Source organism: Arvicanthis niloticus, chromosome 12, assembly GCF_011762505.2.
Source record: "Arvicanthis niloticus isolate mArvNil1 chromosome 12, mArvNil1.pat.X, whole genome shotgun sequence".
NCBI lineage: Eukaryota > Metazoa > Chordata > Mammalia > Rodentia > Muridae > Arvicanthis > Arvicanthis niloticus.
In genome coordinates, this window is record NC_047669.1 from 49,570,246 (window position 1) to 49,597,010 (window position 26,765).

Here is a 26,765-nt window from a genome sequence, read left to right on the forward strand (position 1 = left end):
AAAGAATAAGATAGTATGGCCAATTATTTGCGAGGCCTATAATCTGCCTAGTATACAAATCTGCTCTGGCATTGTCCTGGGGTTCAGGCAATCCAATGAGCTTTTAAATGTTTTATAAAGTTAAGAAACAGTACATGTTTTTAAAATTAAGCTGTAGTTTTATAAATAACTATAAAATTTGAGAATTAGCAATATCTAAAAAAGGAACAATTTTAAGCAATTATAAATTATGAGCCATTTACTGGCTATAAGTATATAAATTGAAAGCTTGATTTTCTAGTATTTTAAACAGTGGCTACAACACATAATTTAATTATTTGTGCTCAAGTAGGGGAAACTCAAGAAAATAACTCAAGAAAATAAACATGTGATCTAAATATGTGATCTAATTACATATACTGCCTTCTCAATAGATGAGACATCTGTAAATACAGTAAATACAGCAAATGTCTTTTCTATGAGCTGCATGCCTAGTAAATTTCAGGAAATATAAAAGCATGCAGAGAAAAATTGTAACAACTTATCTTTTGGATAGGGATCACCAAATTTGCTTAAAATGTTTGTCCTATAATAGACCAAATATCATTTTTCAATAACCAATTTAATTGCTATTTGGAATAAGGAATAAACATTTTATTGAAAATGTTTTTAGGATTCTATCTTACAATCTTTTGTTAACACAAACTTTACTTGTAGATGAAGAAGGATGAATCTACATTAATGGTTTCTTTTGCCAAAGGGCTGCTGTGGGCATATGAGTAATAATAACACAAACAGCCAACAATTTTTCATAGTCTATATAATTTGTCTGTTGATAACTAACAGCTTACTCTACTTTCCGCAAAGCTATTTTTCCTTTAGTTAATTATCAAGGGGAATTAGGACTTGTATCTCCCTTGAGAATATCAAGCATAGGTTCAAATCCTCTTATGGTAAGCTTAAGATGAGGTTTTAGCCAAATAATATCTCTTAACAACTTTTGAAAATCATTAAATGCAAATGAAATTAAAAGCAAACCTTTTCCTGTTTGCATGTATACCTGCAAGCCAGAAGAGGACACTAGATCCCACCACAAATGGTTGTGAGCCACCACGTGATTGCTGGGAACCGAATTGGTTGTGAGCCTAGCCTTTAACAGCTGAGCCATCTCTCCAGCCCTAATTATCTTTTATTAGAATTTTCTGTGCCACAATCTGTTTGGGATATAACTGAGGTTTCAAATATTGAAAAGATATTGCCTTTGAATCTTTTCTGGAGCAACTAGTACTCCAAAAATTTAAAGCTTGTTATATTAGAGCAAAGGCTTGCAGAAAAACTCCTTTAGAGAGTTCAACTAATAAAATCATACAAGGAATAACATACACTAAACAATTCAAAACTCTTAATTTCTTATATTAAAGTAACAATTATATATATATATATATATATATATATATATATATATATATATATGCAATTAACCATTTTGAGGCAAACCTTTCCAATGATATGAGAACCATGGATTCTCAATTAAGAGCAAATTTACTGAATGCAAACCTAATAACACCTTTACCAGAAATGTAAAGGAATGGTATAAAAACAAACTTCTAGATCTATAATAGTTATATACGTATTTACTGAAATGGCAGCTGGAGTAGGCAAGTAAGGCTGTAATGCCCCATTAGTTTTATAAATCTTAAGTTTGAACCTTGTTTTGGATTAATTCAATAACCAATCTTTTTTAGCTGAGTGAGAGTATCAGATGAATGCCAAGCTGAAGGCAATCTTCTAATTGTTACAGAACTTAAGATTAGGTCTCTTGCTAGTAACAGAGTGAACCCAATATATTAGAGGAACCAAAGCCATCTTGTCCTTTCTCTTTCTTAACAATTTGGGAGGAAGCATATGCAAAGGAAAAAAAAACAAGTTGAACAATTCTTTTTCCAGCAGGTAGTTACAATGCCATGGGGGGGGGGGCGGGGAGCAGCCATTATTTAAATTTCTCCAGCATAATCATTACAACTCTTGGCCCTGAAGATTGTTGTGAATGTCTTTGGGCCTGAGGCTGACCCCTCCCCAAGGAACAAACTAGGCAATAAACAAATTCCAGAAAACAGCCTTCAAAGGGCTGGTCAGGATGACCGAGGCAAAAGGAGTATTTGTCACACAAGCTTCTGCTGCACCCATTGTATATCAAATTAAATCAAATGTAAATGTTTTTAATCTTGGCCTATATCCTGAGGCTTGGCCCAGAGATTATCTTTCCTGCACCAAGGACAAATGTGTCCTGTGACCGGATTATTTGCTTGTGCCTGTTTTTGGGACAGTCATTTTAAAAATGACTTGAATCTCCACATTTAAAACATCTTTTATCTTTATGGCTCTGTGCAAGCATTGTTTGTACAGTGGTCCCATGTAAGGCAGCAGCAATGGACAGACCCTGATTGTAAGAGGGCCCAATTTTAACGCAAAGACGAATGTATCCATGTAAGTCTGTCTTTGCTTTGTGCAACAGGCTGCATTAGCATTCTCATAAGCCAAATGAGTAACAAAAGGAATTCCTGTTTGAGGATCTCCAAAAATTCTACCAGCTGCTTTCAGCAGCCTGTCCATGAATTTCTGGAATGGTTCCTCAGAACCCTGTTTAATACTGAATAAATTTCCACTAAGATCCCCTTTAGTAGGTAATTGATTTCAAGCACAGCAGGCAGCCATTGCAATCTATGTATACACTCCTGCAGGCAGTTTAACCTGATTAGCATTACCTTCACATTAACCTTCTCATAGAAGCATGTTAAGATCCCAATCTACATTGCATGCCTGGGCAATCATCATGGCGGTTTTCTTACTGGTATCACGCCATTTTGAGCTCCAAAGCAAGTAATCTCCTCCTGACAAAGTAGCCTTACATATAGTTTTCCAATATTTGGGCATTAAATTTGCTTCTACCACAGTATCCAATAAAGCTTGTGTGAAGGGGTCAGTAGACCCATATTGTGCCATAATTGTTTTTTTTTTTTTCCTTTTATTTAACTCTACCTGCTCTAGCCTTTCTTCTATAAACATAAGCGGGTAAAAAATTTTCAAGCTTATGATTGAACTGCCTGTCAGCTGCAGCCGAAGGAATGTTGGCAGTTAACCACATTTTTAAGTTTCCTTTGCAATATTAGCATATGACCATAATTTTTGGAAACAAAACCAATTTTTAACAATGTAAGCAATCTATTTTCTCTAAAATCAACACCAAGTGGATTACTTTTACGTTACAAAGTTTGGCTGCCAGTTCTTATATATGAATGCATGATAGTGCAGCCTTTAATATCTCATTAAATAGACATTGCTTTTATATCTTTTATATATCTGGTTTTTGAATGACTAACCCTGTGTTTCCAGTTTTAAGCCAACTTTTTGTTACCCAAGTTGTAAATTTTTAATCAAACCCAATAACTTTAGGCCAATGATTTATAACCAAAATATGTAGAACACATCTTATATATTTAAACCAAACAAAATTTCTCGCTTTTTCTAGCCACAATTCTAAAATAAAAGTACCTTGTCACAGAGATTCTTCCAGGACAAACAACTCTTAACTTCCTTATTTAATCCAAGAAACCTGCCTGTCCCTTTAAAAGCAGCCTTTCCAGCTCAGCTCTGTACTGTAGACTTTTAGCTATAGGTGTTAAGCAAACTTATCAGCTGCTGCTCTGGATATTAAAACTGCCTTTGAAAACCAAGTTAAACTAGACCAAGTGTTGAATCAAGCAATTTTAACGATCTTTTAAACATTAAACTTAGAACATAAAACATAGATGACCAATCATTCATACAATGAGACCAGTGGACAGAAAACACAATGAGACACATGTGGACATTGGTGCACCAAGGACAAGACAATAAACAAAGAAAGCAGAACTAAGGATTTCTCTTAGTTTCTCTAAGTCTAAAATGCCTCCTGAATTTTCTCTTGTTCCTAGGAGAGCTCTGAAACAGCATTTTCATTCTTTTTGCTGGCATAGCCCAGAGAGAGAACAACTGCTTTTCAAAACGCTTTCTCTCTCTGATATTCAAGATCTAGCATTTTATCCCTTTCTTTAGGAGATGTAGCTGTGGCTACTTTCTTAGTTTTCCAATTTTTTCTAACCCTGCTCCTCTCGTCTGAAGCAACTCTCGAAGGCTGCTTCAACTTCTCGAAGGCAAGTGCTCTTTTAGAATTCTCCTATACCGGAATTCACTGTCACCTCCTAGGCAAAGTAGGCATCGGGTCAACACCTATTTGACCTAGACTGTATCCCCTAAAACACACTTCCTGCAAACATGGCCTCCCAAACTTAACTAGCGCTAGCTTCAATATTGTTTGCTACTTCCCAAGTGTGCGGGATACCTTCTTATTCCCGTTTTCCTTGGAGCCCCACCTAAGACAGTGTTCCTCAGCTGCTCCCCCGTTTTCAAGTCCCATGCTGTGCACGCCAATCTGGCCACCCGAGGCCACAAGTAAACTGGGTACACCTGAAAGGAGGCTGGGAATTGAAGGGGGAAGGAGGGCGAGAAGAGATGAGGCCAAGACAAAGTTCTGATCAAGGCCCCAAGCTTTAATGTTCAGCTCTCAATTTAAAGGGGAAGACCCAACCCACAACCCCTCCTGGTTTCAGATGGGTGGGATAATCCATAGTTCATTCCAGGTCACGGCCGGAGATGTCTCAAGGCAAGCCCAGGGGCAGTTCTGCTTCTGTGTTCCGGGCAGCCAAGGTGGGTAACTCCACCTAGATCCTGTCACTTGACCTTGTTGTGGTAAACAAGGTCTCTCAGGCTTGCTCATGGTGGGGAGAAGGTACAGTCAGTCTTCTTCATGTTCTTATCATATCATCTGGAGTTAAAAAAATACACGAACAGCATTTGGAAATAGAAAAGATGTTGATTTTGAGTGATGTTTATCTCAAGATTAGCAGTTTGCCAACAATTTGTTCAAGAACCTACAAAGGATGCATTTCTATGCAAGAATTTGGCATACCATTGAAATCAACATTAAAAAAAAAAAACAAAAACTGACTTCCAGTATGGTGTACACTTCACTGTGGTTAGGAAAATATTTGTGTGAAAACTTATTTGGTCCTAGAGGTTGAGACATATCAGTAGACTTCATGAATAAACATGCAAAGTGAATTAAGGTAGAATTTACCTTTTTGTAACAATAACAATTTATTTCACTGCCAAATCTTTAAATATTTCTGGGTCAAACAAACAACTGAATCTATTTCACATATCTTTCATATTCTAATTTCTAATGCAGATGCAGCCACAAAAGTTAGAAGCTGAAAAGCAAGAAGAGAGCTTTCTGTTCATCAGCAGGCTGATTTGATTACACATCTCCACATGGAGCTGAGAGAATCACTCACTTTTGTTTTAAAAAAAAAGAATATTTTCCCTTTTCCTTTTTTAAGTCTCTATTTTATGGCATGATTATTATTGTGAAGTAAAAATAAAAAAATCTTCATTTTAAAAATTGCTGAGGAGAGGGAAGCGAAGACAAAACCATTGATTTATAACAGTGGATTGTAGACTTGGAAAAAAGAAAACAAGCCAATAGCAGTTTCCTTTCTTCACCCTCAATGCAAATTACCTCCTTGCTAATGAGATTATAAGACAGATATTATGCTCTTCCAAAAGTGTGTTCTCACAGTTACACAGCCATTGCAATTCTGCACTCTTCTTGAATAACCATTTATAAGACTATCTTCATCTTCTTGCTACAGATTTGATTTTTATGAGTACCAAGTTTTCTTGGCATTGAATTTCTGTTACATTGCAACCATAACATAAAATTTATTACAGTATAACTCTTTTGTTAAGTGGAATCCTGAGTCTGCAAAATGACTTTTGATAGCACACTTGAGGAATGCCAAAAATTTTAGACAGATAAATGTTTTTTGGTATTAGTTGCTAGAAGTCATAACAGGGAACTTTGTTTTATAAATAAAAATTTAATGGGCAATAAAAGATGTATGGGAGAAAGAAGGTAATTTCACTGTAGGAGAAATTTGAGTCAAATGTTACTCCAGATTTTTGTTTATCACCAAAATGTTATTATTTCAAATGAAATGTGAAAAATATGTGAAGTCTCATTTATTTTAAACTATATTACAACTATAGAAATAGATCACATTTACCTTCTACCTTCGTTTATTTTAAAGTCACTGTTTTGTGACTAGGTAAAACTAATCCTTCTTGACCTCTATGTATCCCTCATTTCAAGACAGATTCTAGAATAATGTCAACTGATATATTATAGAGCTTTGTTTTATTTGCTTGTTTATTTATTTTGTATACTTTATACAAAGCAACTCATTAGATTTTTAGTGCACATTTTCTAGGTCTAGTAACAGAAAAAAACCCATAAATCTTCCAAGGTCTTATTTCTGGCCAAGTCCTTTCATATTATCTTAGTAGATTTCTAGTTTTATTTCCTCAGATGCAAACAAACTACGCCAAATATCTGAACCTGCCATCACTTGTTTTATTTTGTTTTATTTTTTTTTTCTTTTCTTCAGCATCTCTATCACCTAGAAGCCTTTTCACAGCAAAACTAAAGAGCAGGAATGAGTAACAGAAAATAATAAAAAAAGTTTCAATATTCTCTGTTCAATGATAAAAGAAAGGTTAGTTTTCAATTCAAGTGTTCTTTCAGTAAACTTCATCAGTTACCTACAATTAATTAGTATTTCCATCTTCCCACAACTATAATACATATTCATTCAGATGTGGCTGAGCACTAGAGAAGAATGAACCCAGAGTTAAGTAATTTCCAACTATAAAGGGTGGAATTGGAAACATCATTCAAATGTGAAAAGTCATGTGATTTTATATATTTATATATAAATAGATAAGGAAATAATCTTATACCCAGGAGATGTACTAAAAGTAGATCAGATCAACATAACCCTGCTGGTTTGAATGACATCAAACTACAGCGTTTATTTAAAGAGGCTATCCCAAACCTGTAGAATGTGCATGCTCATCTCGGCATCTGTAATATCACCATTTCTAAACAGCCATGTCTTCATTTTAGATGGAGCAATTAATGGTTAGATTACATTAGAAACTAGATCATAACCTTAATCTTTATCTCTAATATAAGTTTTTGCTATGTCAATTGTATTTATACATATTTTTTTGTTCTTCCTTCACAAAAACTGTATTTTTTATTTCTTTTTTCCATGGAGTTTAGGATTTAATCCAGGCACTCAGGCATGTGGATTGAGCATTGTATCTTCAAGCTGCTACAGATCTATTCCTAACCTGAGTAAGCTTATTGGGCAAATAATGTGCCTGACAGCCTTTTTTTTTTTTTTTTTTTTTCCAAAACTACTATAGCAGTGGCTGGCTTACTTTGAACTGGCTTTACAGAGGCATTCAAACAGAGATAAGTTCCTATATTTACCATTTTAAGGAGGCATAATTGATGCTACTATTTTTTTTCCATTTTAGAGATAAAACATCTCTGTGTAACAGCCTTGGCTGTCCTATTACCTGCTTTGAAGACCAGTCTGGCCTTTAACTAACAGAGTTCCTCTTGCCTCTGCCTCCTTTTGCTGAGCATAAAGGCTTGTTCCATCATGCCTGCCTCTAACATGCCATCATTAAAGTAGCACTTCATTAAAAATTGTCTGCTTAATGATTCAAAGCACTGGAAGGCTTAAGCTATGAGTTTTTCTTTATTTTTATCATTGTTATTATTATTAAATTATTTTGTTTATTTACATTTCAAACATTGCCCCCCTTTATGGTACCCCCTCCTAGTGTTCTTCACTTCTTCCTGCCTCCCCTTTGCCTCTGAGAAGGTGTACCCCTACCCACCACCCTCACAGACCATCCACAACCTCAACCTCCAGCATTCCCCTTCCTGGGGCATCAAGTCTCTTCAGGATTAGGCACATCCTCTCCCACTGAGGTCAGACAAGGCAGTCCTCTACTACATATTTTCTGGGGGCCAGTAATAGATCAGCCTTTGTATGCTCTTTGGTTGGTGGCTTAGTCTCTGGGAACTGTGAGGGGTCTGAGCTAGTTGACATTGTAGTTCTTCCCCTAACTCTTCCATAGGGGTTCCTGATTTTAGTCCAATGGTTAGCTGTAAGTATCTACATCAGTCTCAGTCAGCTGCTGATAGAGCCTCTCAGATGATAGCCATGCTAGGCTCTTGTCTGCAAGCACAACATGGCATCAGCAGTAGTGTCAATGTTTGTTGCCTACACATGGGATGAATCTCAAGTTGAGCTAGTCAGTGGATGGCTTTTCCTTCAGTTTTTGCTCCATATTTGTCTCTGCATTTCCTTTACACAGGAACAATTTTGGGTCAAAACTTTTGAAGATGGGTGGATGGCCCCATCCCTAAACTGGCGTCACTGTTTATCTGCTGCAGATGGTCTCTCCAAGTTTCATGCCTTCACTGTTGGGCATTTCTGCTTAGGTTATCCCCATTGAGTCCTTGGAGCCTCTCACATCCTAAGTGTCTGGGACTTTCTAGAGGTTTTCCCCTGCCCCAACACCTCAGAGTTATATATTTCCATTCATTCTCCCAGAGCGAATTCCAGAGAACCAAAAGAATGAATGGAGTGTTTCTTATTTAACATTTGAAAAATTAGAAATGTTAAGTAGTCAAAAGATCTTGAGTTAGAATAGAATGTAAGTTCTTGATAAGCCACACATGTGCTTCCATGTACTTGGTTTTTGGAGGCTTCATCTTAAGAGTTTTTAATTTTTATTTTATTGGTCAGTACACAGGACAAATTAGTTTAGCAGTGAAACAAAGCGGATTAAAGATATGTTCTGGCAATTAAACCACTGGTTTGATAACTTATACTGAATTTAAGACTTTTACAAAGCTCATTAGCATTTTATATTCTCCTAGAAATTTCTACAATGTAAAATAGTTACTTGAATAGTCATTTTGAACTCACACAAACATATATTAAAATAAGAATGACCATTTAATAGTATAGAATTTTACACATGACCTGTCCAAGCAATTGGTTAGATTTCGAAGAATTTAATTAGATATCCAAAATATTTGTTACAAATATAGCAACTGGAAGTAAATACTTATTTTGATTTATTAAACACTATGTTTACTTTGCTGTTTAATAGAGATTCAAAACCAATTATGGCTTTAAATTGCAAAATGTATCTTCTACATGCTAATTCAAATGGTTGTATTTTGTTTTACACTGTACTATGGATGGAGGGTTTTGCTAGCACAAAACCAAAGTAGATTTTATGTGTGATCAATGATATGGTTACAAAGCCCACAATTAATTTCAAATGTTTGCTTTCACATATGTTGAATACTATTAACCAGTCTGTTATGATATTTTAGGGGGCTTGATCATGTAAATTTTAACTGTTAATTTGTATGGATACTAGGAAAATGGCTAGAAAGTTGCTGGGGACAGCATACAATGACAAGGACTGCTTGCAGTAGGCCGGGATGGAGCCATTTCAGAAGTCTGTGGCAGCTTCTTGTAAAGAGGATGGTGTCTGAGAACATGAGAAGCAGGAGACATGTCCCTCCGGGGGACCCACCATCTGAAATAAGGGACTGCCTGCAGTAGGCCGGGATGGAGACATCTCAGTAGCCCATGGCAGCTTTTTGTAAAAAACAGTTGTTACCATTTCTCCTAATCTTAGCCCCGGACAACAGCTGTATAGATTTCATTTGTGCGTGACTGTTTTTCAGTTGGCCTTGGTGTGCATAATTATTCTATTTTATCTGAGTTTCTTACTTCTTTCTCTTTCTACTCTGGTGAATTCTGTGAAACTAGATGTTCCTTGATGCAATGATTCTTAAACAATTAAAAATTGAGGCATGGGGCACAGTACAGTCCTAATGACCCAGGTGCATGCTGTGTATTCTCATCTTGGAAACAATGCAATAACTGCACAATGGTAGTTCCAGATTAATGCTTGACTTGTAAAGAAAGTTTGAAGAGATTATTAGAAAATGAAATAGAGCCAATAAAGAAAGGAAAAATCTATCAAAATTATGAAATAAGTTCTGCATAACATTTAATAGTGGTTCCTAGACAAGGAAGTATAAAATACACAAAAGTTTACACTAGTAAAACTAAGTCAAAACACTGGTGATGTGTGTAATGTACAGAAGTGGAATGCTAGTGAAACTATTGAGTTAAGGGTTAATTTGATTCTTTTTGGCCACTGCCTGGCAGCTTTGCCTATGTCATTTATCATTAGAGCTTCACAGGAAAATGCAAGTAGCTGACCTCAGAGCTCTGAGCCCTGAAGTATAATAAGTTAAAAGTTAAAGTTTAAATAATGATTAGTTTGCAATTATTATTATTTTGTCTACAGGCATGGGAATAGGGAAACTTGAAACTTTGGGGAACAATTGTAATTCTTAATTCTTTGTGGGACATGGTTATTCTTTTGAATTTGATTTGGCAATGATTATACAATGTCGTTTTTTCTACCTGCTTTTGGAGTATCAATAAAAGACTGGGGCAAGAGAAAGGTGAGAGAGCATGAAGAGGATATGTGAAGAGTGACTATAGAGAGAATGTGAAAAGTGAGTGAAGAGAGAATGTAGAGTGAAGAGAGAATGTGAAAAGTTAGTGAAGAGAGAATGTGAGGTGTGTATGAAGAGTGTGCACGTGTGAATGAAAAGGAGAGTGCATGTGGTGTATGTGAGATGTGTGTGAAGAGTGTGTGTAAGAGTGAGAAGGGAACACACAGGTGTGTAGGAATATGGAAGTTCAAGAAAAGAAAAGCGCGCAGGAGAATGCAGTGTGTGCAGTCTCAAGCTGCGAGCAAATGAGCGAGAGAAAGAAAGCAGAGAGTGAGAAAGAAGAGAAAGAAACTTTAAGCCTTGAAAAATTGCCTGTCAGCTTGTACCCAAAAAGTAGTCTGTGCATATTTATTATGCGCCTTCCAGATATCCCTGCTTCCAGTTGAGAACTCCGATCCTGTGTCGAGGGATCGGAGTTACTAACTAAGTTACTAACTAAGTTACATAGTAAGATAGTAAACAACATTGAGTTCTATTTCCTAAACTTATCCATTACAGTTTCTTACTGTGGTATACTTTCATTATTAAATATAAACAGGCATTTATACTTATTAAGCAAAGCCATTCAGCACATTTTGAGTATAGTACAGGTAATATGGACAGGAAGACTATTCTGATATTGTAAGGGTCATATAAGCATTTAAAAATAAAAATTACACTCTTAGAATAAAATTTAGGACTTAGATAATATATTGTCTTAGCAATATAAGAGTCGAAGGGTTCCTGTTTTTATGGTGATCTTTTATGTTTTTAAATATATATTTTAAAAATTTCTTATATCTATTTTCTCGTTCTTGTCTGGATGTTTTTAGTTGGCATTCATTTGTACTGGAAAACACAGCAAGCAAAGTTTGAGAAGAAAACTGGGTAGTTGTCTATGTGTTTTGAATGTTTAATAGGGATTTTACTGTCTATGATATAACTTTATCTTCTCCAGTTAGCTCACTTTAGTTCATTTTTCTGGTATAATAAAGAGAAAAGGACCTTTTTAAACATTTATTTCAATCCCTGTCCAATATTATATATTATTATGAGAGATTATTTCCATAAAGAAAATTTGTCATTAAAAAATTAAAATAATTTATAAAGTGTCCATAGCAACTCTTTTTTCAAAAGCCAGGAAATAGAAACAACTTAAGTATTGTTCAAAGGATAAATGGATAATGAAAATGTGGTTCATTTACACAATACAATACAATTCAGGTGTTGTTAAAAATGTGATCATAAATTTGCAGGTAAATGGACTGACCAGTAAAAGATTATATTGAGATAATCCAGACCAAAAAACTAAATGCCTTATGTTCTTTCGTCTAGGTTTCCTAGCTCCAGTTCCTCAGAAGTGAGTCCTAAACCTGGAGTAGCCACAAAACCCAGAGAAGTATAAGTGGACCCTGCATGTGTTTGTGTGTGTGCCTGTGTGTGTGTGTGTGTATTGTGGGGTGATCATGGAGGGTAATAGCAGGATACGTGTAATAAGAAGCAGGGAACAGTCTAAACCTGGAGTAGTTACTGACTTTTATAATAAACTTGTGTTTAACTCCAACTCATGAGGAGTAAGTAAGAAAAATGGAGACTTGTTGGGGGTTGCAATGGTGCTCTTTGTAACTTTATATCTGAAGGCCATAGAATATGACACTTAAAGTCATTTCATTAATAAAAATCATTTGACTAGAGACATGTCTGCTCCTGGCAGTATCCCCTTCTTGGTTCAAAAAGGAACTTGAGCCTCAATGGAGTTGCTTCAGTTGTGGGAAGATAGCCACTGGGCAAGAATTGTTGTTAATTCATCTACAGACAAAAATATTGTCCAGGAAAAGAACACACTATGAGGAATAGTTGACTGACAGGGTAAACAGTCCTTCATAATTCTTTTTTACAAAAGTCTGTCAGATGATCTTGGACCAGAAGGCTGAAGACTGATTCCCAACTGTTTTGAGAAATAAGGATGTTTAGGTAGTCAATGGTTAATTTTTGAAAGCTATGCTTTGTGCTTAATATATTTTCCAGTAATATTTAGTCGTTCTCCAATTTCTTATCGGGTTGAAGTCTAGTTATACTCTCATAGTCAAACTCATGTTGTTTAGCATTGAGAGAGATGATATAGATTTGAGAAGATGTTCTTCATATGGTAAAACAAGCTAAAACCAGAACATAAATTAGGTATAGAATCGTAAGCTCTTGACATTAGGATAGATGGTAGGATGCTTTATCTAATTTGACAAACTGATGGACTGGATATTAATCGCATGTCGTATTTTGTGATTTACATAATTGTTATCATTATGCTCAATTTATATCTGAGAGAAGAGTCTTTTAATTGAACAAAAAGGGGAAAAATGTTATGGATTACCCAGATGCTATTTGTAATTTGATATTATTTCTGCTTTCTCAAGAAGGGCTGTCCCCTGATGAGGAATAGATCATGAACACAGGTGATCTCACTGAGACTCCCCATACTGACGGGTCAAATAAAGACAAGAGCCAATGATTGGGCAGGGGAAAAAGAAGGTGGGTCAGGAAGCCTCAGAGAAGGAAAAGAAAGAAAAGACTGGAGAAGAGGAGGTAGAAGAAAGATGGGGCAGAACTACATGGCGCTGCAAGTAGCAGGGGATCTCATAGCTGGTGAAAATATTAGTGTAGTGGTAGATCTGTCTAATCTAGGTGTACAGCTTATAAATATAATAATTGAGTTGTGTGTTTTTTACATGGACATATTAAAATTGGGAACTTACTGCACCAGAGACTAATGTCATATTAAGGAATTGCATTATTTTAGACATAACATAAAAATATACATAACACACACACATACACACACACTTGTACATACAATCTTAAAGGAAGAAATGACTCTTGGTTTGTAAAGACTCCCTACAAGAACTATAGACTGACTAAATCTCCATCACCCAGAATGAGAAACTCTCCTTCAAGTTGTTGGTTCATGTTAGTCTAAATGACTCCCCAAATTAAATTAAATTAATTAATCAATAATGAATTATTGATAGATTCTCAATGTAGCACTTGGTTGTCTCTCAACAGTTGAGGGTGGTCCCCTAAAGAAGACATGTTCTCTATCCACTTATCAGTTTGTGGTGGTTTGAATGTATGCCCCTCATAGACTCACGTCTTTGAGTGACTGGAGGTATGGCATTGGTGGAGGAAGTGTGTCACTGTTGGGGTGAAATTTGAAGTAACCAATGCTCAAACTCCACTCAGTGTGGGACACAGTCTTATTCTCCTGCCTGTGAATCAATATGTAGAACTCTAAACTCCTTCTCCAGCACTATGCCTTCATGGATGCTGTTATGCTTCCTGCCATGATTATAATACATCAAACCTCTGAAACTGTAAGCCAGAATGATTAAATGTTTAACGTTATAAGCGTTGCCTTGGTCATGGTGTCTCTTCCTGGCAATGAAAACGTTAACTAATACACAATTAATAAATACTTCTAGTTTTTTACCATTATAAAGAGTGCCTCAGTGAACCCACATTCATATGTTTATAAAACATTATTTATTTACTTTCTTCTAACTTACTAAAAATACATTGAAAATATGAATATTTTAATAGAAGTCATAGTAATAAAAAAAAGAATATTTCTTTTATGAAGTGGAACATATCATTGAAATTTAAACCCAGGTTTAAATTAAAACCAAAAAAAAAAAAAAAATAGTTGACGTAAATAAGAAGGAAGAAAGAGACAAAAATGTAAGATTAATTAGATACTTTGCTAGAGGCTTGTTCCAGGCAATTTTGTTTTTCAGAACATACTTGAATTCAAAATCATGGACTAAGCAGGATGTATTTCTATATTTGTGCATTAATAAATTGTGTGTGTGTGTAAAAATAATAAAGAAAATTATGTCATCAATTTAAGATGGAAGGGAAGGAGATATGGGAGAGGTTGGAAAGAAGAAGAAGTGTAGAAATGATCTAATTATATTTTACTTAAATATATACTTTTTAAAACTAAAAAAATACTTTTTACAGGAGGAGCAAAATTTGGGGGAAAAGCCTAAAGGAGTTTTTTCCTATCTCACTAGCAAATAAAAATAAAATTGATGGTTTAGAACATCTCAACACTACCTTTTTAATTTTTATCAGCAATAGTAACAGTGTGTATGAAATGAGAAAACTAAAAATATACAGTATAATCTCTCCTTACTCATAAAATGTTTCAGTCCTTTAAATAGGCATTAGTGATGTTTCTAGAGAAAAGGGATTCTTGTTGCTAGTGGCTTTAATTAGTGTAAAATACTATCCATATAATATTCTCCAGCTGTAGGTAAGAAAATCATTTGTTTCTCTGAATTGATAAAAATATATCCAATTAATATTTTTAGACCAATTATTTTCACTTTATTATACTTTTGAAAGTGAGTTTCAGCAGTTTCTAAGGGAGAGGTAAAATACCACCATCCATTATGATGTCAGTGCTGTGCTCTGAGACACCCTCTCTAAGGAGCTTTTATTTATTCTGTTTATTTTAATAGTCAAATATCCCAACTTTTATATGAAGTTTTACAGTTAATATTATAAAAGAAGAAGTTAGAGAAATGCCCTCCATCTGAAAGGCTTGCGTTAGTGTTTCTAAGGAATGGTTCATAGCTCAAAGCTCTGTTTACGGCATAAACATGGTTAGCATTTTGCTGGTTACAGAAGTGGTCATTTAACAATGTTGGCTTCACCATAACCACTGGAGCCTCTTAATAGTTTAAGGGGAAACTTTGTAATAGTAAAATCATATCTGTCAATGATTGGAGAGTATAACTGTGTGTTTTGTAAATTGTAACTGGGTTTGTGTTGAGGTAGAAGGAGTAACCTGTTGTTCCACTGATTTCTACTGCCCACATCAGAGACTGGGCCACGGCAACCCTTTTAAAATAAAGAGCCCTCGAGTGAGGCACCAACACATATTAGGAAAGAAACAGAAAATACATGTCTATGTTTCCAATTATTTAGAAGCCATATACTACTTATGATCATTACTCTATATCAAATATCTGAAATAGAAAACATAGATTTACCTCATAATTTTACTTTTGAAATTATTGGATATTCAAAGAAATAGTTGCTAGAGTACTACCTGTTATCTCAATTTCTTTAACTTCAACTTACAGTTTATAACACATAATTAAACATCACATTCAAGTTTGTTTTAAAAGAAATCACCCCAATGTAAGCTCTGCGTCAGTCAAATTCAACAATTCTGAGGGTCACCCACTGAGGCCTGTAAAATGCTTGTGCATTTATTAAACACTTAAGTCACACATTTCCATACCCATTAATTTAGCCAGCTGTGTAGTTGTTTATCCTCCTGTACTGAATTCCTGAGAGAACAAGAGTATTCCTGTTGCCATCCTTTAAACTGCTGCCTGCCCATAGGGATTCAAAGCAATGAAGCGAAAAATTGAGTTGAGGGATGGAGAGCACTCCGGACAACCTCAGCAGTAAACTGTTTGGTCCTAATCATCAGCCTGGCCTTCGAGAATTTGGGGTCCTAACTGATTATTTTGATGGCTCTGTTAACCTAACAGTGTCTGTCAATCAGATTATGTCCATAAATTTGTGAAGAAAAAAGTAGAAGAAAAGAACACTCAGTATTTAATTCTACATTGTTTTGCATTGCCTAGCATGCTAGCAAGTATTAAATTCTATTTCATCGGCCTAGATAGAAGTTAAGAAACACGAAGATTCAAAAGTGAAGTATTAACTTTAAGAACATTCCCGGATGTGTGGTCAAATGTATGAACTGTAAAAAGCCTTGCGCATCTATCTATAAAGGAGAACTCTGTATTTCTTGTGTGTAATTATTCATTTGGCTTAGTTGAAAATAAATACAAGATAAATTCTCTGGTAGTCTTTGATATGCAAGAGAATATAAACAAGATTTCTTACCATGTGGAGCCTGTGGTTCAATCAGGTAATTTTAAAATCAATAAATGCTGCATTAGGGAAAAGAAAAAATCAAAAGTAGACGTTGATGTGTAGTTATGAAAGATGATTTAGGTATCTTATGGCTTGAAATCAACACAATCTACACATTCATATCCTAACTGTTTCTATTTTGGAGATGTGCAATGTACATCTGTATGATATTCCTAAAAATGCTATAATTGTTTTATTAATTCAGAAGTAACATATCCTTTCCAAAATTTTTAAAAGAATGAGATACTAAAAATAATCTGGATTTGTTATTGTTTAAAAACATGTTGTTTGTTACCATAAATAGGAACACAAGTAAAGCAAATAGATAAATCAAGTATGGGGACACAGTTATATTTTTCTAGCATTTGGGAAAATAAGACAGAAACTACTTAATTTCTAGGCCAGCCAGGCTCCAAAATATAACCCCATCTCTCACCCCTCCCCACCTGCAAACAATATAAAGGAAAATGGAAAATTGTTTCTGTGCTCAAATCTTTTCTTAAAATATGTTGAGTGAACTAAAGTTTATTATAGAGGGCCAGATAATGGACAACTTTATTAAGAATAATTTACATTTAGATTTTGGACAGATGTTTCCACAGTGGTTATCAGGAGGCATCTGTTCACTTTGTATTTCACATGTAAAAGAAGGAGTAAAAAGAAAGGGAAAATGTGATATTTTGGCTGTAATTCTGTCATCTAATCACATGGATACCCGCCAGTTCCTATTAGCATCTTGACATTTTATTCCTATAAAGTTATCATGAAGTCTTCTAATGTAAGATAGAGGTGCATTCTTAGAGCTGAGCCTTTTATTGTGAGCATCCATTAAATGTTTGGTCCTTTGCTCCTTTTATCAACAAAACCTTCAGTCAAGTAAGTCAGTTGTTGGCAAGAGTACGAATTATAGATTAGGCCCTGAGAGGTTAACAGTTTCCTATTTGTGATACAATTGAAAAGTCAGAGAAAACAAAGAGGATAAATGGGTGTAAAACTCTTTCATATTAACTTCTATACCAGGTAACTCTGACATGTCAAGCTCTTTCTGTTTAGACATTATTCAACAGAAGTGCAATAGAGTCTTATTACCACAATGTTGTTCAACAGAACCTGTTAACCTTTCAATTGGTACAAAATTAAATGCTTAGTCTAGACACCTATAACTAGAAAAAAAGAAAAACTGTTATTTGCTGTAGCAACATTCATCTAAAGGCCCGAAAATGCCCAGTCATTACGCTCAGGCATATGGGGGTATAAGATATGGAAAATGTCACCATGGTATTTTGGCTGTGTTTCAGATGGTTGGAAAACCACAAACTTAGTCTTAATCTAATATATAATAAATATGTTGACACACAGTAATGAATTTATAACAAGATACTATTTTCCAAAAAAAGTTATTCATGTAATCCCTAGGGGAGAAAGGTCAGTTTCTCAATCATTTGTGCTAATGTTAAGCTGGAATACCACAAATGTAAACATCCAAGTTCAACGAAGTACAATTACTTTTTTTTACATGTTAAAGTAACGGTTCTCAACCTTTATAAGGCAGTGACCATTTAAAATAGTCATTGTGTTGTGGTGATACCCAATCACAAAATTGGGTATTTTTTTTTGCTACTTTGTAATCATAATTTTGCTATTGTTATGAATAATAATGTAAATATTTTGGAGATAGAGGTGTGCCAAAAGGATTGTGACCTGCAGGTTGAGAATCGCCGTTTTAGAATAAAAGAAACACAAACCAAACCCAACTAAACCATATCACATTTCAGAAAGTGATAACAAAGTGTACATATTCAAAAGTAGGAGAATGTAACCCATATGTTCAAAGATTAGAAAGCTACAATTTTCATAAAGGGATAAGAAGGAGCTGTGGTACAGTCTGGCTATATGAGTCTGGTCCAGTGGGATTACAGAGGGAAGTGGGAAGGTTTGAGGACATTTTCCAGAGAAACGTCTCTGTTTCAGATTTGGGGGTTTGCATGAGGATCCATTTCTTCACTGACATCATTATGGATGAGGCAGTAGATGGGGGTCAATTGATCTCAGTGAGTTCCATAGGTATAGACTACTTGAGTGTTATGGGGAACAGTTTTTATTTGCTAAAATGTGTTTAGATTTCAGTACCAGGACATCCTGTTCAGTTTTAGTTCAGAAGGGGAAAGTTTCCCAGCGTTGAGTCATACATAGAGACTATTTCCAGAGCACATAATAAATATTGTGATTATTGGAAGATAATATAACTTAGAACATCTAACTTCAGAACTATTTTATTGCTGTGAGCTGAAAATAGGAAATATATTTTATTTCATGTAAAATGAGCTTTACTTCTCATTGCTTTGTAAAAGAAATAAGCATATTTGAATCATCATAGACAACATCATATACAAATAGCTAATTTTTCAGTAAAAACCCTTCTGAAGGATTAGTATCCTCTTTTATTTTCTACAGTTAGTAAAATATATCCCTAATGCTCCAGGATCATCACCGAAGACAAATTGTAAGGATTGTAAGAACCAGAGGTGGAAAGAGGTTTCACAAAAACAGGGTTTTCTGGACACAACAAGGCAGTTGCATATATGAAATCATAGAGATCATAGCATCATATAATCTATGCAAGTCCAGGAAAACAATACTAACACATGGAGACCTTGGGGAAATGGATCAAGGTTCCAACCCTAGTTAAGGAGCTACTGACCATTGACAGCTTCTGGAAAATGGGGGTTGGTTTTCATAAACTATGTGACTCCTGGTAGGTTGGCCACTCTACAGGGCATTGGTCCCACCCTCAAGAGTATTTGGGACAAAAATATTTGGCTTGATGAATTTAAGAGAAAGGCAAGAAAGACCAAGAGACTGACTGTGAAGTTTGTCATTATAGTGTTGAAGATAGCCAAGTGATATTTGAGATGGACTGTGAAGAATTCAGTACCTTATGTAAGGAATGTTCTCAATGAAATACCATTCAGCAGATGGATGTTGAAATCAAACTGGTAACAATTAAATGATCGGATCCTTAGAAAAACAATGGAATTCCAATGCAACTAAGAAATGCTGAGACAAGTATTAAGAATACAATAAATACTCTCAGGAAATTAGGGGAATCTATGTTTTATTGCATATTTGTATGACTAATATATGTTTCAAAATTTTTATTTAAAAGTTTCCATACTATGTATTTTGATTATATTGTAGCCTGAAATCCTCCCATACCCACCCTATTTCCATACCCACTCAAAATCTGCTTTTTTTCTTTCTCTTTCCCTCAGAAAAATAAAAAAGTATGTTTTTTTGGGAGTCAGCCTTAGCCACCACCTTCAGCTCTTATGATCTTTCTATAACCCTTCCCATTCAGAGCATTAAGTGAAGAGGATTGAGAAAGACAGCCAATTTAGGGATCAGTACTTCAAGGTTTCTAACTCTATGCACAGTGTTCAGTTGTGGATATTTATGTAAATTACCATCTACCAAGAGAAAATACCTTTGGTGAGGATTGAATATTTATTTGCTATATGGGAACAGCAATATGTCACTGGGGATAATTTTATTGCTATACGCCTTTAGCAGAGCAACAGTACTAAGATTTGCACTATGTTCATAATCTATCTAGTCTCTGGTTCTTGGACCTTGAGTATCGCCTGAAATCCAATTTTTAAACAGGTAATTGGTTACTACTGTAACATGTATGCCACTTGCAGGCAAGTTTCTGCTGTAGGGTTCAGGTTTTGTAAATGAGTGTTATTAATATTTACCTCTCCTCTGGTAGTGTGGAGTATATTGCAATATTACATATGTTAGATAGTATGGATGAAGCTTCTAGTTGATCACTCGCTCAATTTCTTTTGTCCCATGAGATAAATAAAGTTTTCCTAATAATATGAAAAGTAGTCAACAACCTTGGCAATAACTTGTTTTGCAATTAAATGGGCCTAGTAGGAGTCATCCCAAATAAAGGGAAACTAAAAATAAAATAAAGGGTAACTGAGACCTAAAAGAGACATGGATTGTGTTTTTTCTCTTATGTGTAAATGCTAGATATTACACTTTAAATATGTGTGTTTCAATCTGAATAATCACTAGCAAGGTACCAGGAAGAAGAAGAAAGAGATCTGCCAAGGTATGATGTATTGTATGGTGTGGTATGATACGGTATAGTATAGTACAGTGCAGTACAATACAGTATGTAGTGATATTAAGGGGTAAAGGCAAAACTAGAATAGTGGGCTTAAGTGGTTGAAGAAATGAGGCAGAAAAATAAATGAGAAGATATGAGGAGAGACTACTGCGATTAACACCCTTTGAAATCTTGTCAAAACTATAGAAACTTACAATGAAGAACCTTCCTAAAATGTATACATATCCAGAAGCAATTTAAATAGAGTTATATAATGGGAGAGACAATGTCACAATTTGATATCTTATTTCACCAAACACCCTCCTATGTCAAGAATAGGATATACCTTGCTGAGTGGTTACCCAAAGGTATCCTATAGACACTCCAAAATAGTACAGGCTATTGTCAAGACTATTGACATAATTTACATTTCTAATAGTTTCTCCCATATATTGCAGAGATAGTATAAGAAAATTCTAGAGCCCGGGCTTATTTAAATTACAGAAATGTATTTTTTTCACGGCCCTTTAGGCTAAACATCTAAATTGAAGGTTTCATCAGGATACCCTCTCTCTAGTTTCTGAGTCAGAGGGCCACCTCCTTGCTATGAGATAGCATGGTATTTTGTTGTCTATCTATCTATCTATCTATCTATCTATCTATCTATCTATCATCTATCTATATGATATTTCCAATTGACTTCACATAAATATGTTGTGCTTGAATCACTTTTGTTTGGGAATAAAACTAACAGCCTCAGTTTACCTAAGCCATCCCCTTAAAGGTATATATAAATAGAGTTAATAGTACAAAGTACCAGGAGTTAAGTCTTCAACATATAGATTTAAGAGGATACAGTTCAACATACAGATCCATGTTATATAGATGCTGCCTCTCTTACATCACATAGTGAGGACCTTCAATGTATATTTCTAATTTAAAGCTAAAATTTTGCTATGTAATAATGAGAGTGATTAGGATAATTAATGAACAATACCAGTGAAGAAAAATCAAGATGAGTTTTGGCTATAAATGCTCCCAAGATGAGGGGGTGAGTTGGTATCAGAACATCTTCTATTTCTGTCACTTTTCACAGACTTTGAATTAATGGAGTGAGTATCCTCTAGAAGCACTGTTTACTGGATACTAGGCCTTTTAAGTAATGTAGTCTTTGTTGAACAATTCATTCATCTAACAGCTTTCTGCTAAGAGAAATGTATGAATATTGGACAGTAAACTTTCTAGGATTATGGTAGGGTTTGCTTCAGAAGGATTATAGTTATTAAAGTTATTTATCCCATGGAGTATTTCAGGATAATTGGGCAGGAGCTTCAAGTACCTTTGTTAATTGCTAATATAATCCATTTTTATATTATTTTTTTAAACTGGTTTATGCTTTCAACTTTGAGTCATTAAGAATTCTGGATGACTGCAGGAGTCTTCAGCTCAACATTCTGCCATGTTATACTCTACTTAGGGTTCTAGTTACATAAACCCCCATCAAATCAGTATAAACAGAAATATTGGACTCTTGTTTTACTATATGGTTAAAGAAGAAAGAGGAGGGATTCCTATGTCAGTTTATATGTTATAGGAATTTGTTAATAAACATGTATTCCTAAAGGGGAATTCTCTGGATACCTAGCTCATTTTCCTAATGGCTATAATACATATTGCTGTACCTGAATATAAGTCAGAGCTTGGAACACAGCTCTTGAAGAGATAAGCATTTTATAGGATGGATTTGTGAAACTTTTGTAAATCTTAATAAATAGTCAGAATTAATTTATTCTCTGAAATGTTCTGAATTGAATGCAGGCCTACATGGATACATGTGTGTATGTTTGTCCACCTAAGACAGGGAGGAAATAAACTAGATACTGCCCAAATTAGAATTGTGAGACATACTATAAGGTCTTCCATCTTTTTCAAGTCCATACACACAGAATGATCCAAAAGTAAAACTCAAACTTCGAGTAGATATTTGTTCCTTCGTTTGTCCTGTCAACAAATAGTATTTATTTCAGACTTTTATCTTTGTTCTTTTAATTATAGGCCCACATACAATCCCCAACATGACCCATCAATGCACACCAGCAAGTTAATTTTTATATAATCTTTGAAGAAAATTTACTCTCCCTAAATAGTTAAAGTTGTTATACTACCATTTTGTAATTTAGAATTTTGTTTCTTTTTCAAAATACTGAATTTTCCTCATAAACATTGAAATTTTGACTAATTATGACCTTTGACCTACTTTTTATAGCTGCCCCTTTTCTTAGATATCAAATATTTTGCCCTTCTCTTCATCATACAATTTATAAATCTTGAATAATTTTAATATCTGAGAACTCATTAGTCTTTCCCAGATGTACTGATTTGTCATTTGTAAAGTATGCTTCATTATTTAACCAGCCTGAAAAAATTACTAATTGAATTTTAGTAATTAGCTCAGTTACTGAGTCATTTTTAAAGTTTATTTTGTATTCCAACTGTATTGCTTACTTTAATTACTTTTTTTTAAGTGGTGCTGTGATAAAATTCCCTGATAGCAACAACTTAAAGGACAAAGGGTTTGCTTAGACTTGGAGAGTTCAAGAGGAGAGTCCGTTATGGCATGGGGAATACTGCTGCAGGAACTTAAGGTGGGTGGTCAGACTGCACCTGCTGCAGATAATTATAATGTATATTAGTTATGCTGAATTAGAGTCTAATTCTATGACACCACTAATCTTAATATTTTTAGTGCTCTATCCTTATTTTAATTTTTAAAACTATATCTTTTACTTACGAGAGTATAATATTATTACATCATTTCCCTTTTCCTTCTCTATGCCCAAATCCTCCTTACTCTCTTTCAAATCCATTCTCTTCCTTTTCATTAACTCTTGGTACATGCATATTAAGTATAATCTGTTCACTTTGTATAAAGCTACTTGTGTATATGTTTTCAGGGATGACTATTTGGAATTAGATAACCAAGTAATAATATTCCCTGGAGATGAGTATTTCTCCTACTCTCACTGTTCCTTAGTTGCTTATACTTCTTTATTTAGAGTTGAGGTTTTGTTGTCTTTTCCCCCATCCACTGTGGTGTGTCTGTAGTTGCTATCTGTGGTAGTTTGAATAAGAATGACCTATATAGATTCATATATCTTAATGCTTGATTATCAGGGAGTGGCATTAGTTGAAAGAAATTGGAAGGTGTGGCCTTTTTGGGAGTAGGTGTGATCTTTTTGGAGAAAGTGTATCCCTAAGTTGGGCTTTGAGTTTTCAAACACTCAAACCAGATTCAGTGCCCCTTTCTTCCTGCTTCCCACAGATCTGGATGTAGAACTCTCAGCTGCTTCTCCTGCCCCATGTCTGCCAGCATGCTGCTATACTCCTTGCTGTAATGACAATGGATTAAAACTCTGAAACTATAAAAAAAAGCCCCAAATAAATGTTTTCCTTTATAAGAGTACCAGGACCATGGTGTCTTTACCCAGTAGTGGAACACTAATTAAGACATTGTCTTTCTTGTATTTCTGTTAGGCAGTCATGTTGCTGAGACATTAAGAGTGTTGCTTCTGTCGTTACTAGTAGACACAGTCTCAGAGGAGCTCCCTGAACTTTGACAATTATAATGTTTCTATTCCCTCATCCTTAACATTTATAAAAGTTTATGTGCCGAAGTTGTGTTGTAGAGGTTTAGATTAGAACTGGGCTCCACATTCTACATTTTGGTTGTTTGTGGTTTTCAATGATGGTTGTTGTCAGTTGTAAAGAAAATTTTCCTTAATGAACGAGGAGGATTATAACTATCTGTGGTTATAAGGGTAAATGTTTCGTTTATAGTTAGAGATCATGCTGGTTTAGTTAAGCGGTAGCTGTAATTCTTCACTCTAAGATAAATGACTCCACTTGCCCTATGTACTTCCTAGATTTCTAGTATGCGGAATGTCTTTCCTTTTGTTAACCAGTCTTAATTCCAAATAGAGAGCTGTTGCTTGCCAAAAAGGTATGCATTCCACCACAGTACCCTAGGGACTATTGTGCTGTGGTGGTCATTGTTATAGTTCATAGGTATCATAGCTGGGTAGGGCTGTTGGTTACTTCCCTCCTTTAAAAACTTGCAGGGTTCCCTCTGGTACCATGAAAGTTATTCCTCAGGGAGGAAACTTTCATGGCACTCTTATCTCAATGACCTCTGAGCCTTACATTTTAAGTTCATTGTGTCATAATTTGATACATACATAAAGTATGTTTTTTTTTCAAACCTCCGCAATATCCTTTCCACTTTTTCCCTATCCCTCCCACCACTTTACATCCCAACCTCATTACATCCCTGTGGTCTTTGTCTTTATTTAAAGACCAGCATTAGATTTTTGTCTACTTTTATTCATAACTTTGTGTAACCATGGTTTCAAAGGATGCCAAGGATATAAATGTATTGAGTGAAGAGGTAAAGGGCCTAGGAAATGAAGACTGACTTCTATCTAACACATTCAGGACTGAATGGAAATATAGTTTTAAAACTTGCCTCAGATTTAGAAAAATACTTGAACCTGGAGGAATGCAGGCATGGGTTTGGATAAGAAGCACATATGTTCCCCCAAATCAGAGCCAGCTCTGAATCTGGATGGCTGTGCAGACAATGTCTGTGTTTCTTCTATGTTTATTCTGAATCTGTCTGCATCCTTTGAAAGGAAAGGAAAAAAAGTAACACAATATGTCCAACTTAACAATTTTATTTTCTGTATTTGAGCTTATTCTGAAGCTTTTGAAAAAAAATAAGCTAGTTCTGCATTCAGATCATTTTGGATCAGATTTGGAAGCAAATCTGTAAAATGCTAACACAAAGTTTAACACTATTACATTATTTTGTTCTAGAATATTCATTTTGATAAAATTACTTCCTTTATGATTTTCTACTGTGATATTCTGAAGCAAGAAGAAGTCTTATGCAAAGTATTAGCTCAATAAACTTTTAAAGCTATTTTGTTTATATGTAAGTTATTGAAATGGATTAGAATTTGTCTGATGGACATAGTTTTATTAAAAAAAATCAGTTTATCATATATTATATATATTAAAAAAGGAAATCATTATAATGCATGGAAACATTAAGCATTATTAATGAATAATAAAATTGTTACTCTACAAAGAAAGGAAGATTACACATAGATACAAGTCTACAGGGTTAGTCATTCAAGCTGAAAAAATTACAAAAGAATAAAGACATCTCATGCAACACAGTCAAGTTTATGGAATGAGTTTTATTTTTCCATTAACAGTCTGAAGCCTAACTTCTTTTGGAAGAGCATAAGAAACAATTTCACATTGTGTTCCCAGATTTAAACAACAGGGCTGAGGGAAGGCTCAGTGGGCAAAGTGCTTACTGAAAGAACATGAATGCTTAAGTTTATACTCCCAACATCCTTGTAAAATCCAAGCAATGTTTCTCCTGTCTATAAATGACCCTATCAATGGTGAAGTGAGGAGCCTAGCAGATCCAGGGCTTGCTAGCTATCCAGGTGAGCCACAAGGCCAGTTAAAGTTTCAATGGGAGGTCCTGATATGGAGAGTTCTGGGAGGAGATGAGGAAAGAGAAACAATGGTCAGGATATATTTTATGAGAACATCTATTTTCAGTTTTAGAAACAGCTAGTGAATGGTAAAAGAAGACACCAGACATTGGCTTCTGATTTCCACATGCACATAAGCAGAGGAGAGCAGACATGCACACATTCACACACACACACACACACACACACACACACACACACACACACACACACACACACAATTTAAATGTGCAGTCTAGATTAGCTCATTTTTAAGTGGATGAATAATTTTTGTTCCTTAACAAACCTTGTGTGTGTGTTATTCCAAAATTGAGATTTAAAAATCTCTGAATTTTTCATGTTTATTATTTATGTATGTTTTCAATAAACATTGATTTCTTTTTGATATGATGTAGGGTACATTGTGCAAGTGCTTCAAAAGGCCAAGATCCCAATTAATAAAGACTGTAGAAGAAATGTGAACGAGTGAGGAAGGTCTGTGTGACACTTTGCTCCCTGAAGTCTCCCTGTAGCCCAGGTATGTTTATGGTCTCATTCTTTCTATATCTATAGCTTTATTGGCAAATCCATATCTGAATTTTTATTTGGAATCTTTTGC